Source organism: Urocitellus parryii, chromosome 11 (genome assembly GCF_045843805.1).
Source record: "Urocitellus parryii isolate mUroPar1 chromosome 11, mUroPar1.hap1, whole genome shotgun sequence".
Classification (NCBI taxonomy): Eukaryota; Metazoa; Chordata; class Mammalia; order Rodentia; family Sciuridae; genus Urocitellus; species Urocitellus parryii.
The window spans coordinates 94,310,643-94,322,839 of record NC_135541.1 but is presented as its reverse complement, the minus strand read 5'-3'; the positions used below and the strand labels follow the sequence as shown (position 1 = coordinate 94,322,839).

Here is a 12,197-nt window from a genome sequence, read left to right as displayed (position 1 = left end):
GGGCTGCTGCACAGCTAGCAGAGCTTTGGTCCGGATGGTAGCGCGTGCCCAGAGCTCTCTGCCTTCCCCCGCCCGGCAGTCCGAGGCAGCCCGAGCCCAGCCCGCGGCCCCAGCAGCAGCTCCGAGAGCAGTCCCAGCAGCAGCGCCATGGCCGGGTGGAACGCCTACATCGACAACCTCATGGCAGACGGGACCTGTCAGGTCGCGGCCATCGTGGGCTACAAGGACTCGCCCTCCGTCTGGGCCGCCGTCCCCGGGAAAAACTTCGTCAACATTACGCCAGCTGAGGTTGGTGTCCTGGTTGGCAAAGACCGGTCAAGTTTTTTCGTGAATGGGCTGACACTTAGGGGCCAGAAATGTTCTGTGATCCGGGACTCACTGCTGCAGGATGGGGAATTTACCGTGGATCTTCATACCAAGAGACCGGTGGAGCCCCCACCTTCAATGTCACTGTCACCATGACTGCCAAGACGCTAGTCCTGCTGATGGGCAAAGAAGGTGTCCACGGTGGTTTGATCAACAAGAAATGTTATGAAATGGCTTCCCACCTGCGGCATGCCCAGTACTGACCTCTTCTGTCCCTTCCCTCACCACTCCCCACAGCTTTTGCACCCCCTCCTACCAAGGGCTGGGGCTGGGGCCGGGCCGGGGCTGGATGGAAAGATACCTCCCCCTTACCCATACTCCTCCTGTGTGTGGTTGGAAAAAATTTTTTCTCATTTTTTTTTTGTGTTTTGGATTTTTTGTTCTTTTTTTTTTTTTTGGTTTTGTTTTTTTCTGAATAAAAAAGATTCTACTAAAAAAAAATTACAGAATTTTATATACTGTTTATTATGTTTTTACCGTCAGAAGTAAAATATGACATTGGGAACCAAAAGAGTGGAAACTTACCTGTCAACAGTAAACCTACCAATCAAAGAAGGAAGTAGTTGAAACCACACTTGTGCAGGCAATCAGAATAAAGAATGATTGTCCTTCCATTCCATCACCTGATTCAAAGGTAATGTATTTTAAAAAAAAAAAATTCTTTGCATTTTTTTTTACATATCATCTTCCATGATGACAAACATGCTAGAAAGAAATAAGGCTACCAGGTTATAGTAGAAAACAAGGATAGCAACAGATGAGATATATTTATAGAATTAACATTGAGAGAATATGGTGGGAATAAACAGTTTTTCAGTGTGCCCTTATGGAATGAAAGAAATAGAAAAGAAGCCAAAAGAACAGCTTTATGAATATGAACCTGAGAAAAGGGGATGCATACAAAGAATTCATTTATGAAGGGAAAGTTGTGTCCAGATTGAATAAGAGTCAAGATGGCTGATACTTAAATAATAAATATTAAAATTAAGAAGAGTAGCAACTTAATATTAGGCCAAACTTTGGAATGTTATGGGAAGTACATGCTGGACATATAGAACAATGTGTCATATTTGTCTATCATTTACTCTTGACGTCCTTCAATGACTAGGAGGCAGGGTTTGGGATTACAATCACAATCATTTGTGATTATAATGAATAGAAAACTAAGCAAATAAATGTGGCATATTTTATATGCTTAAGAAATCAATGTGACATATAACTAAAAAGAAATCAATTAAAAATATATACATATATATATATATACAGATAGTACTGCTATTCAAAAAAATAAAAATCTAAAGAGAACAAGTATTAGTGTTAATGAATATAATAAATAAAAAAATGAACTTCTAAAAATTAAAAAAGATGGTAAATTTTTAAAAATTGATACACATTAATTATACAGAATTTTCACGGTGGCATATTTGTACATACATATAGATCAAGTATATTCCCATAATTCTGTTTTCAACATTCTTTCCTCCATACTCCCAATTTTATGTATGCTAATGGTTAAAAATTTTTATGCATTTATTTTTATGTTGAACATTTCCACCTCTAGTTATTCATATGAGAACAATATATGATACTTTTTTACTGAGTCTGGCTTATATTACTTAACATTATGCTTCCCTGTTTCATTCGTTTTGCTAAAATTAACTTATTTTTGTTGTTCTCTATGCATAGAAATCTTCCTTGTGTATATATACCACATTTCCTTTATCCATTCTTTTATTAACAAGCATCTAGCCTGATTCTATAACTTACCTATCATTAATAGTGTCATGGTAAAGATGGGCATATGTATATCTCTAAAGTAAGCAGATTTTAATATTTTCCATTAAGTACTGAGTAGTATAGTTGGATAATAAAGTAGTTCTATGTTCAGTTTTTGAGTAGCCTTCATATGAATTTCCATAGGGATATAGTAATTATGTTCCTACCATTCACATATAAGAGATTTTTCTCCTCATCTTCCCAGTATTATTTGCTTTCTTGATGATTACTTTTTTGAATTGTGGAAAATGGGAGCTTGTTGTTTTGATCTGCATTTTCCTGATTGATAAAGATGTTATGGTTTTTTTTTTCACTGAAGTGTTGGCCTTTGTATCTCTTATTTTGAGGACTCACTGTGCATTTGCTCATTGATTGAAAAGGTTTTTGTGTTTCTGGTGTTAAGATATTTGCATTAATATTTTCAGGTTATTAACCCTCTGTCAGAAGAGTAGCTAGTAAAGCTACTCTTTTCTCCAATTCTGGAGGCTACCACTTCTTACTGTTATGCAGGAATTTTTTCAGCTTGATGCACCCCCTCTTATCCATTGTTGCTCTTTTTTTCTGAGCTGTAGGGGGCTCTATTCAGGAAGTCATTGCCTACATACTGAAGTGTTTTCCATATATTTTTTCTTCTAGCATTTGTAAACCTTCTAGTCTGGTACATATGTCTTTAGTCCTTTTTTAATAAACTCTTGTATAGTGTTATAAAATAGGCATCTAATTTCCTTCTTTTACATATGGATATCTAGTTTTTCCAACACTATTTCTAAAATGTCTTTTGTCTTTCCTCCAAAATATGTTTTTGGTGTCTTTGCCTAGTATCACATGACTGTATCTGTGTGACTTTGCTCTCTGAATTTTCTTCTATCCATTGGTCTATGAGTCTTTCTTTACACCAGGGCCATGGTTTTTATTACCATGGCTGTGTTTTATATTTTGAAATTGGGCATTGTTGTTTATCCATTGTTTGTCTTATAATCAGCATCACTTTGTCTAAGGCTTTTTTTTGTTTGTTTTCCTCCCATACAAATTTAGGAGTAGTTCTTTTTTTCCCAATTTTTGTGAAAAATGTCATTAGAATTTGAATGGGAATACATGGAATATATAATTCATTTATGGTACTATGTCCATTTTCACAATATTAATTCTGCCTCTCCATGAACATAGGAGGTCTTTTTAATTCCTATTTTCTTCTTTAGTTTCCTTTTTCATCAATATGTAATTTTTCTTGAAGAGGTCATTCACTTCCTTCTTGAGGGTTATTCCTAGCTATTTTTAAAGCTATTTGAATGAGCTATTACTCTTTCTTCATTCTCACTAGGTATGCTATGGTGTATAGACACTTTATTCTTATATATTTATTTTGTTTCCTGTTACTCTGATGAATTCGTTCATCAAAAGTAGAATTTTCATGATACATCATTTATGTTCCTCTAAGAATAGGACTATATCATTTGCATAGAGAAATGATTTAACATTTTAACTTCCCTATTTGAATCTCTTTTATTTCTTTCTCTTGTCTAAACTTTTAAGTACTGTGATTAGTGAGATTGGTAGCAATGAACATTTTTGTCTTTTCCGATTTTAGTGAAAATGTTCCTTGCCGCACTCCAGCTGCAGCAAAATAGCGGGGGTGGGGGGGGTGACGAGGAACTTGTGTAGATTGATACAGCAGGAATAGAAGCCCTTTATTGTAGGACAACAGAGGTATTTATACATTCCACCCAGCTTATCTTAATTAGCATAAACTAGATACATCAGTCAACCAATAAGGAATCTCCACATTTAATGGTTCGCTGGCCTTACTTCACAAACCACTCCCTCTGGCATTTTTCCAGGCGCCATCCAGACTTGTTTACAGACTCTAACATTTCTCTGGCAAAATGCCAGGTGCCATCCTGACTTGTTTACAGACTCCAACAGTTCCTCTTCATTATACTATTGGCTTTGGGCTTGATATACTTGGTCCTTATTATCTTATAATAAATTTCTCATATTTCTAGTTTCTCGGGGCTTTGTTATTAAGGGCGATTGAATTTATCAAAGGCTTTTCCTGCAGCTGCTTAAGTGATCATAAAATTTTGCCCTTGATTCTATATGTGGTGCATTAGTTTTATTGATTGGCATGTATTGAATCATCCTGGAGCAAAACCAGCTTTTATGTTTTTTGTTTTTGTTTTTATGTGACTAGAGTCTCAAACCAGGATGTGGCACAGTACCACTGAGCCACATCTCCAGCACCTTTTATTGTTTACTTTGATACAGGTCTCATTAAATTTCCCAGGCTGGCTTTGAAATTACAGTGTTCCTCAACAACCTGCTGCCTTTCTGAGAATGTAGACATATACCACCATGCCTGACACTGTATGTAATTTTGTAATGTGTTGTCAAATGTGATTTGTAAAGATTTTATGATTTTTATACTATGTTCCTCAAAGATATTGGTATCAATTTTTTTCCTTGTTCTGTTCATATTCTCTTTTCCAGTAAGGGTAATACTTTGCAGAATTGCTTTGGAAGAATCTTTCCTTTGCTCTTACATGTAATAGGAGGACTAATATCAGTTCTTCTTTAAATATCTGATAAAATTTAGCCATGCATTCACCTTTGGTCTTGGAGGCCTGTTATTATTGCTTCAACCTAATTGCTTGTTATTGAGCTGTTTGGTTTTTTTTTTTTCTATCCCTTTGATTCAAAAATTTTAGGCCATATTTTACAAATATCTTCTAGATTTTTTTGTTGCAATTTTAGTTTTTAAAATAATCTAGATTTTCCCATTCATTGACAAATAAGTTTTCCTATAGTCTCTAGAGATCTTCTGGATTTCAGTGGTGTCTGTTTTAATATTTCTGTTTTTGTTTTTACCTTTATTCACTTGAATCTTCTTTCTCTTTCTTTTAGTTCCCTTGGCAAAGCGTTTATCAATTTTATTCACAATTTCAATAACCAATTATTTGTTTTATTATTAATATGTTTTTTAATTATTTTATAATTTTGGCTCTGACATTAATTATTTCCTTTCATGTATTGGTTTTAGAATTCATTTACTGAAGTTTTTCTTAGACTTTGGATGCTTCATGAGGTATTTAATTTGAAATATCTCAGATTTTTAATGGAGGTAGCCATTGCTATAAACTACCCTCATACAATTGCTTTTGGTAGATTAGTGAAGGGACATCAGAGGGAAAGAAAAGTTCCTGTGCAGTAAGATTTATCAAAATATGACATGTGCATTTCTGTATATAGTATAATGAACCCCACTATTATATTTACATACAATGTCTCAGTAAAATAAAATAAAAAACAAGCAATAAAAATAACTGCTTTTACTTTGTCCCATAAATATAGAGATGTTGTGTTTTGACTCTCTTGTGGTTCTTGGGTCTATTTAAAACTTTTCCACCCCTGATTGTGCAACTGTATTATTGATTCTTCAAGTATTCATGCAGTTTCTGTAGTTCTACTCACTATTTGCTTCTTTTATAATTAGATAATTATTTAACATATAATATTGGGGTTCATTTTGCAATAATCATACAAGCATGGTATATATTTTTCCAGTTTGAATTCCCAGTATTCTCCCTTCCCTGCCTCTGTTATCTCTTATCTACTCCACTGTTCTTTCTTGTATTTATTTGTAGTTGTTTTAATTAGTACATCATTGATATACATCAAAGTGAAATTCAGTGTGATATGTTCCTAAGTGTACAAAGGAAAATTTCTTCAGATTCATTTCACCACACTTCCTTTGACAGTCCCTCCATCCCTTTAAATCTCCTTCCTCTACTCCTCTGACCTCTCTATTTTTATGGAATCCCCCATTTTTTCTTTATTTTTATCTACCTTCTTAATATAAGGGAAAATATTCAACCCTTGACTTTCTTGAGTCTGAGTTATTTCACTTAGCAGGACATTTTCCAGTTTCATTCATTTACAATCAAATGCCATTATTTCTTTTTATTGATGACTTACTAAGTAGAGCTGCATTACATGTATGTGCCACATTTTCTTTATACATTAATCTGTTGATTGGCACCTAGGCTTCTTTTTGATAGCCTTTCTATTTTGAATTGTGCTGCCATAAAATTTGATGGGGCTGCATTCCTAAAATATGCTGATTTTAAATCTTTTCAATATATACCAAGGACTGGGAGAGTTGAGTAATACATTACTGGTGTTTTGAGGAATCTCTTCATTGCTTTCCAGGGTGTTTGTGCTAATTTGCAGTCCCACCAACAATGTACAAGTGTACTTTTCTTCTGCATCTTCATCAACAGTTACTATTACTTGAGTTTTTGATAATTGCCATCCTGAAGAGAGTGAGGTAAAATCTCAATGTAGTTTTTATTTGTATTTCCCAAACTGCTGGAGATGTTGAACTTTTTAAATATATTTATTGTTCATTTGTAGTTCTTTTAAGAACGATCTCTTTAGTTTTTTTTCAATTTATTCTGTGAGTTATTAATTGCTTTATAATAAGTTTTTTGAGTTCTTTATATATTCTGGATATTAACATGCATTTGTGGATCAGGTGGCAAAGATCTCCCATTCTGCAGGTTCTGTCTTTATGCTTTTATTTGTTTCTTTTAGTGTTCAGAAGTTTTTAATTTGATGTCATCCTACTTATTGATTCTTGGTTTTATTTCTTATGCTTTACGAGTTTTGTTAGGGCAATTGATGCTTGTGTTAATGTGTTGAAAAGTTCATCTTACAATTTTATCTAGCCGTTGTAGAGTTTCTTGTGTAATTCCTAAATCTTTGATCCACTCTTGAGTTGACTTTTTCTCTTCATGTGTGTATCTATTTTTTCCCAGACCCACTTGTTAAAAAGGCTGTATGTGTTGTTTTCTGATAGCAATCCATTGTGATGTGGTAAGGGCTAGAGGGAATTATTTCAGTTTTGTATTTACTAAGACATGCTTTGTATCCTAATATATGATCTATTAGAAAGGAAGTTTTTTGTATGCTAAAAAATTATGAGTTCTGTTCTTCTCTGATGAAATAGTGTGTAGATAACTATTAAGTTGATATGAAATAAAGTAAAAGTGATATATAGGACAGTTATTGATGTTTTGTCCACCTAACCAGTCACTTTTGATAGTAGTATTAACTTCACCAACACTTATGTTTTTTATTGGGGCCTATTTGTCCCTTTAGACTGAATAGTAATTATTTTTATAAAATTGGTTGCAATGCCATTCACGTGTAAATATTTTACAGACGTTTTTATTTTTGTTGGATTTTTCCCTTTAGCAGTATGTAGTGACCTTCTTTGCTACATTTGAGTAATTGTTGCTTGAAGTCACCTTTATCACATTTACAAATAGCTACTACTTTTTTGGCTTTCATTTACATGGAATATCTCTCTATTTTTTCACTTTTACTTTGTGAACAACTTTGCAAGTCAGGTGTGTTTCTTATAAACCACATACATTTGGGTCTTGTTTGTTAATTGAATATTTCAGTCTATATCTTTTAAGTTGATAATTAACATGATGTGAATCCAATGTTAATGAGGTGTGTTTCTTTATAATAGAGGGTTCACTCTTAATTCGCATTTGCTTATCCACTCTTCTGGTTACATTCATTCTTTGTATTCTCCAATGATTTATTTTAATCTGCTTCTTGTGTATATAAAATTCCATTGTGAATCTCCTACACTGGTAGCCTAGTTGTCATAGTTTATTTTAGTTTATTCTTGTTTTGAAAAGTCTTTATTTCTGAAGAATAACTTTGATGCAGATCACAGTGTAGACTGGCAGTACTGAAGTAAGACAGATGAGACTGGACACCAGAGGAATTAGCAGGAAGCAGGTTTATTGTCTGCAGCATCTCCAGAGGGAGCTTTCACTTAAAACAAATTCTCTCACTGAATACTGAGTCCAGACATTTGTTGAGCTTTATACCCAGTGGTGTGGACAGGGGAGCTTGAAGGTATACATTTTTGCAGGGGTCTACATGAAAGTTATTTTTTTCTGTGAGTTCTCATAAGTTACCTGGTGTCTCATTTCTTAGAACTGTCAGGGATTTTACAGATTATAAATCCACAGAAGCAGAGTGCATTCATTAAGTCCAGGGGTAAATTTTTTTCCCCAAATTTGAATTGCTTTTAATGATTTTTAAGTTTCCAAGAATAAAAACACAATACAGGTCTATATCATACTATATGTTAATTGCTCTCATTCAGAGGAAATGCTATCTGGCTAGGATGGTGTCTTAATACAGAAGAAGGAACAAACATAACCCAGGTTTGTTTTGGCCCCTCTTCCAATTTTCTCCTTATCCCCTATAACACACACACACATAGACATACAACTTTTCTCACCAAATAAAACTAATCTTGCTTGGAAACAAATGTGGATACTATTCATCTCTGCATACTGCATAAAACACTGCTCACTAAGAGTGAGTATGAACTATGAAGTAATCATTTTCAAAACCAGTTTAATATAGTTGTAACTTTGCCACACGATCCAATTTTAGTTTGGTTTCCTAAAAATTAGTAAACTATCCAGGTTGACAGGTCTGTAACACTCGAACCCTTTTCTTCTATCACACATGTACTCTACACCCGTACATACCACACAAGCACACAAACACATACAACCTTCCCACTCTTCACAGGGCACTACATTAACATTTGCTCTAATGTGGTGACATCTGAAAATATTAAAAATCACAAACATCTCCAGATGTCCTTTCAAACCTTGATGTCAATGTATAAGCTTAAGATTAATAACATTTATCAGTACCCTGTGGCAGTTCCAATAATTAACTTATCCTTGAGGTTAAATTTAATAGTTTGGGGAGAGTATAACCAGTAAGATTTTCCTAGAAATGAAAGTGAAAATTTTGAAAGAAACATTTCATGCCTCCAAATTAAGAATGTCAAATTGTCAATTTACTGAGGTTCTATACAATAATATAAACTTTACTGAGGCTGTTAATTATGTAATATAAAATACTTTGTTTTTGTTTGTTTACACCACAGTCAAATGTGAATATTAATATAAAGCCTTCTCTGCCCAAAGATTATAAAAATCCTAAGTTTAATTAAATTTAGGGGCCTTCACCAAACTTGCTGCAAGTTTGGGGACATAAATATCCAACAGCCATAAAGCTGTGAAAGCCCCTATAAGGAATAAAATAAATCCTACTTGCCTCAGACTGAACAGGGCAACACTGAGACTCAGCCTCAGCCTGTCCTATGGCAGGGCTATAGGAAGAAGAAAATTTTAATTTTAGAAAAACATTACCCAATTAATTTAAAATACATGCATTATTTTTTTAAAAAAATCCAATGATCAAGCAAGAATAGGAGAAAAGAGCAGCTCTTTTATCTACTACAATTCCATTTTGAGCCCATATTTGTTTTTTCCTAGGGAAAGGGAATTTTCCCCTATATAAGTTTAATTAAACTGAGTTCAACACATAACTTGATCAATGGAATAGGTATTCTCCCATATCTAATGGCAAACATTGTGAGAGATTTCTAAAACACAAATTCAAATGAAATAATTCCAGCAGTCTCTCAAAAATTGATCCTCATTTGCCAGCCTTGTTACTATCATCAGTTGTAAATCTTATAAAATAGAAACTAGTGCCAGACAAAACGTTGTTTTTGCTTTTCTACAAAGGGTGATAAGAGGAGTAGATGAAAGAGCCAAAACTGCAGTTCTATTAATCTTATAACTTCCTCAATAATGGCAATTACAGTGCCTGCCTGAATTTATCAAATCCCCAAAGTAGGACAGTTAAAATTCAATTTGACTCAACTTTATCTACTACTTAAAGAAGCACAAGTCAAAAGAGTTATTTCAACATAATTTGTCCCACTCATGATTCAACTACATTAAGGACCCCAGAAGCAGTTAGGTAAAAGGTATTTTCTAGAAGCTTAATCATCTTTAGGTGCATGAAAATTACAGATTACATACACTAAATGGGCATCACCTATGAGCCACATAACTTACAAGGTACAGGAAAGATCATGTACTTAGTTCTTAAATGCCATGCATAACACCATCAATTAATTGTTCATTAGAATTTTATCACTTGTTTAAATTTTTTTATCCCTTTGGACCCCAGAGAACAATAAACTTTGCTATAAAATATTGGTCTTCTCATAAAATGCACATAAAGCTTTATACAATTTTTATAAAGGTCTACCAACTCTTATAAAGTTTGTGGATAAATCTGTACATGAAATCCTTTATTGACACTGATTTGGGAGAACATTTCCTATTTAATCATTATAAATGATTAATCATTCTTAATCAGGCCACTTTTACCTTAAATACTTTTCAATAAAGTTTTTTTCTTTGGAAGTATGAAAAAAAAGTGACCAAATCTAAAAAAAACTTATGCATATTACAAAACAATTTAGCTATGCAAAGAGTGGAAAGGATTGTGGGACTGGCAAAAGCTTTCATGGTGATAAATGGATTCTGTCTTTTCAAAGTATAGAATTTTTTGCACCTCAATGGTACCAGAGTACAGAAGCTGTATCAGAAGAGCACAGCACCAGATTTTAAAAACCATTCAGCTTTAAAATACTTGAAATTATTCACTTAAATACAAACTCTTCTGTAATGAGTAAACATTTAAATATATTTTCCTACAAAGTTAAAGCCTTTTTGCCTTAAAACTTTATTTTTTAACATTTTTCCCATAACCTCAAAGTTATTTTAAGAAATACTCACTTTTTAGAAGCCTTACAATTAGAGAAACTCCACTTGTATTCATTGATAATTACTTTGTGGATTATTTGATACTTAAAGATATCAGGAAAAACAAAAAGTCCAACAAGGGCTATTATTATAAAAGATTTGTAACACAAAATACTGAATAATGGCAGTTATCTCTACAGAAAAGTTCTCTATTAGAACACAATAATATTCAAATTTGCCAAGGATAAAAACAGCAAAGCCAAGTAGGCTTAATAACAGAAGGTATCCATCTAATCAAATAAATAATGTTACCTTCCAGGAACCTAATTATTTAAAAATTGTCAGTCCACCAATTACCATCAAAGTACCCCAAGAGGCACAGTAGTACACTTAGAATAACATATAACAACCCATTAACAACATAAGTAGCTATTACTACATGCACCTAAGCTTCTAGAAGTTTGTACCTGAAAAGCTTCTGAGGTCCATGCAGTACTGAAATCTCAAAAATAATCAGCATGAAATTAATCGGTCTGGCAGTAGGCTCTAAATAGCTCATGGAAGAACTATTAAGGCTTATATATTTTAAATATCTATGAGATCTGATGACACCCAAGGGTGTGGAAAGGTGACAATATGAAGATTTCAAACCTATTGCATAATAATTAATATGTATATTTAATGGAAATATCAACATACAATTCTATATAAACTGTTCAGTTTAAAACATGCAGCTAAGAAACAATCTACTATTCAAAGGACAGAATTCAATAATGTATCAAAACTGCATTGATAACTATGAATTTTATTATGTGGACATCTACTGTGGCATGCATCTGTACAAACCTTTCAGGCAGTGGTCCACAGCTGGGTTATAAATAAAAAGGCATACTTTTTTCTCTCTTTATTACAATGAAGTTTAACAGTACAGAAAAGTCACATGACCTTCGTGGGTCAGATTTCTTAAACCCTGCAACATGAGGAACTCTAAATACATTAAGTATTGTTACACATTCAGACTTCCAATGTACAGGTACTTGGAAACAGCCCTCACCAAACTAGGTTGGGTACATGAAGTCCAACAGCATCTGAAATGCTGTGAATGCATAACTTTACAAATAGCAATGTAAGCTTACAGAACTTGCCTTTATTAAGGTGGTATGTTCATGTAATTCCAGCGCCTTCACAATTTAACAATCCAAATTTACTATACTTCACTTCTAAAAACCTAGACGAAACATGAAAAAGAAGCCATACAGTATAAATTGCAACCTCAGGAAAAGTTCTGCTTTATTATTCCAAATAATTTTTCCTATGTGAAATAAATTTACAATACTTCCTGGTATGTGGGAAGATAATGTTTGTTAAAGTCACAATGAAGCCTTA

At 33.6% G+C, this 12,197-nt stretch overlaps 1 pseudogene across 1 annotated transcript in view; it reads left to right on the top strand.

Moving 5' to 3' along the window:
• LOC144249078 (profilin-1-like) overlaps positions 1-656 on the top strand; it is a 31,586-nt pseudogene extending 30,930 nt beyond the window's left edge. The window contains exon 3 of the transcript XR_013342142.1: positions 80-656. The product of XR_013342142.1 is annotated as a profilin-1-like (transcript). The remainder of the gene's footprint in view (positions 1-79) is intronic.
• Positions 657-12,197: the final 11,541 nt, after the last annotated feature.